The sequence below is a fragment of the Styela clava genome, chromosome 15 (genome assembly GCF_964204865.1).
Source record: "Styela clava chromosome 15, kaStyClav1.hap1.2, whole genome shotgun sequence".
NCBI lineage: Eukaryota > Metazoa > Chordata > Ascidiacea > Stolidobranchia > Styelidae > Styela > Styela clava.
In genome coordinates, this window is record NC_135264.1 from 4,939,856 (window position 1) to 4,943,754 (window position 3,899).

The window sequence follows — 3,899 nt, forward strand, 5'->3', positions numbered from 1 at the left end:
TTTACATAAGACAAGGGTTGTGCAATATACCGTACTCAGTGGTATGCCTAAGCTGATGTAATGCAAGTGTTCTCGGCCTTTTCAATGAGAATTAGAATGCATATATGTTTTGTCAGGGTGACTGTAAGATCAGCTTATCAGAAAGTTATTATATAATAGCAATATTGAAAATTACCTGATATGATATTTATTATATATGCATATTGTGTTAGACAGATCATGGCTTCAATAACAAACCTCACTTACAAACTTCTAAGCGTCAAACATCTATGCGCTGTCAGGAATTTGATCGAAGAACATTTCACATCTACATACGCATTGGGAGTATATTTAAATTGCACGAAAGAAGAATTGATTCCTACATATTATTCTCGGATAGAGGTTCGCTTGCTGAAATTATGCCTACACAACGTCTTTCATGAATCATCTGTCCATCAATAGTGAATATATACAACTGACTTTGAGATATATCAGTGAGGTGAATGGGAATGGAGTGTAGCCCAGTTGGAAAAGGAGCGAGTATACATACCACTTGCATAAAATCTATTATATACTTGTACGATGGGTATGATAAAAGTGTTGTATTATATGGGTCCCTTTCTTTATGTTCTATATATTCCCAATACCATAAAACATGTAAACCTCATATTGACATACGGTATGGGTCACAATTTTGCTGTAGAGATAAAATAAATTATTGAATGTGTTTATATTTTAGTTTTAATGTCGCGATTACTGCCTATAGAACTTATTATTGCTGTCACTCCCGGTTAAATATTATTGACACGTTTAGTTTTTATTTTATTGGGTGAATTACACAATATGAATATAATGGAATATATACTGCATAAAGATATTGCATATGTATCGACTACGTTGTTAATACCAGTAAAATAATAAATATCTGTACATATTTATTTTACCAAATCAGCTCAAGGAATTGAGCTCATAAATATTTTCTTCTTAAGAACATTGAGTGCATTTATATAAATATAATACTATATTTTATCCCAATCTTTCTTAAGGCAAGGAAATTCACTCGGGGCATTTAGTGATAAAGATGCTGAATTATGTGGTGTTGTCATCAATGTGAAACACGACGATAATGAAAGAATACAGTATGAAAAAACACTGCATAGCAGTGAAAAGATAGCTACTTTGAATCGGGTAGTTTATTTATTTCAGACTTTAATTTACTTTGAATCTTCTTTTATAATATTCCCTTTAAATTTAACAAATAATAATTCTTTTTATATGTGTAAAGCTCAGGGTGACAATTGGAGGAAATGAATTATCTGACATTCTTGGAACTAAGAAATTTTGGGAAATGAAATTGGGAACTGTGCATCCAAGTTATAGAAGGAAAGGACTAATGTCTGACCTTATAAAAAGGTGAGATCAATAAATGTACTTATATAGTGATAAACTTATATTTTCAACTCATCGTCATCTTATCGATATTAAAACTTAAATAATGACTTGAAATTTAGATCTACCGTTCTTGCCAAACAAAGGGGAATTGAGAAACTTGTACGCTTTCAAACATATAATGAAGCTCTGAAAAAACCGTCAAAAATGGACGGTTTTGAAGTAATCAGACACATTGAATTGAAAAACTATCTTGACCCCGTCACAGGGCAAAATGTTTTTTCGGGGATGAAACCACCAAATGACGTCCAACTTATAATCGCTAAAACGTTGACTTAGTGACATTCTGGGCCTCGGTATGAAGAACGGCATATGAAAGCTCTTGGTTTTGGCCATGTGACTCATTGATACATTGGAAAATAAACCTATTTTTTGTATTTCCGCCCAAAAGTCAACATTGCGCATGGTTTATACTAACTGCTGAATTTCGATAATTTAAAGACCGGCTCGACAGGGTGAGGTACGCAGATAGATTATTCTGTAAATTTAATTACACTTTTTCTAAGAATTTTTTACTGAACTCTGACAGTAAGAAAAAATTATTTTTACAATTGCCGGACGCTGTGAAGTTTGCTAATAGTTTCAAATGCGAGCATTCATACAGGCGATAGTTTCGTACACTATTCAAATCTCTTCTAATCATCAATTTTTTGCTTACTAAGCATTACTCATATTTTTATTGATATTAACGAACATCACAAAAATAGCTGATATTTGTTAAAAATATGTGCTTCTAAGTTGCAGTTAGTATAATAGCTAAATTACTGCAGCTTCTGATTGCTCATCGATGATTTTCACAGTCTTATTTCACTGTTGTGGCATTGAGTTATTATTAGAATTGAAATACGTTGTTATTCTTTTTCGTATGCTTCTGACTGTAAGGAATTGACCAATCGATTTCATATTTTCCGTACTTCAAGATGGTTATTAATTTTAATGTTTTATACTTCCTAATGGGTATTTGGGTCACGATATTTCACCCCAAATGGGGCATAGAGAATTGCAGGGCCCAGTGAAAACTTGATTGGAGCCACAATACTTGGCTCAAAATTGATTTTAATGCGGATTCGTTTCCATACTTTTTCATTTATAAGAAAATCGTTTCCGTAGTTTCACTAACTAAAAGGCTATTTCCAGTCACAGGGTGTTTTCACTTGTGCATAAATTGTTTGATCACAATGTGATTTGCAATCTATCTATCAAAATAACACTATAAGTAGGCTACCCCTGTGCTCTGCGAAAACTAGCTTTTGTGGTCGGTTGGCAGGCCGCCCGACGTACAGACAGGGTTTAATTAACCAGCAGCAGTACAACGGCAGTTATGCGAAACTGCGAGCTAATCGTCGTAAAAATGTTATGGACACAGAAAAATAAATTTCAATTTCAAATATTCTCAAGAAAGCGAATTGGATGACAGGTTGGATGACTAGATTTAGAATGCGCGTAATGTGTACATTGCTCGTATTTTTGGATTCCCGAACTGAGAAAGGTTTGAGAACCATTGGTCTATTCTAGAGCGTAAATCTTTGTCGTAGCGGTTTCTGCGGTGGGACTTGAATTTCAATTTATAAATTATTCTTTCGGATTTCTTTATTATCAGATAACGAACTTTCAGTGTAAGTCACATATAGGCGTCGTGTATCGTTCAGTCATCTGTTTCCATGTCCGCGTATTTGATCATTGCTCTCTTATTTTATTGCCATACACTCATATGACAGTTTGATAAATTTTTCCGGGAATTTTTTATTTATAATTTTATTTTTATGTCACAAACGTGCTAACAGCATTGCTACCAGTAGCTGTAGGCTACATGTCTCGTGAGTCCATTCTTATTTTACATTTTTTATTCATAATGAATCGTGCTCCTCTGAACTTTCGGTACTTTTTCTGCCTTAAAGTTTTTCGCCCTTCCACTTTCAGTGTACTTACCAGACAAACAAAGATATGCCCAAAGTTTTTTCCAAAAACTCCAATCATGCGGAATTCACTACCTCATAACTGTTTTCATGATCATATTGACATGAACTAACTGCTTGGGGTCTCGCGCCAATCGGTATTTATCAACGAACAATTCTAAACTGCAATTCAATATTGACTCAATAGCTCTTGGCTTTATTGGAGGTCCGTAACTTCGCTCAGAGATCAACGTTCTTTAATTCTGAGCGAGTGCACATGACCTTGCTTTTATTCCACATCTACAATACCAGATGAAACGGCACGTATTTTTGAAATGTGCTCCGGCGACAGAAGAATGAAATAAGAGAACAATGCTCAAATATATGGTCACTATAAGACCAAACGGAAATATTTCGGTAACCTAGACAAAACTGTGGAACAGCTGCGGTAACTTAACAATACTTGTACCGGAATGGCTTAGCTGTTTCAGGTCTTGTGACTATGATTCATGCTTCCCGTTTCAACTTGAATCGAAATACCGGAAGATCCGATTCAACACTGTATTATCAGATCCG

At 34.6% G+C, this 3,899-nt stretch overlaps 1 long non-coding RNA gene across 1 annotated transcript; it reads left to right on the plus strand.

Moving 5' to 3' along the window:
- The first annotated feature begins 217 nt into the window (after nt 1-217).
- On the plus strand, nt 218-2,808 carry LOC120334597 (uncharacterized). Its single transcript, XR_013468858.1, has 3 exons — nt 218-1,167; nt 1,265-1,392; nt 1,491-2,808. It is a non-coding gene; the product is annotated as an uncharacterized LOC120334597 (long non-coding RNA).
- The last annotated feature ends 1,091 nt before the right edge of the window (nt 2,809-3,899 follow it).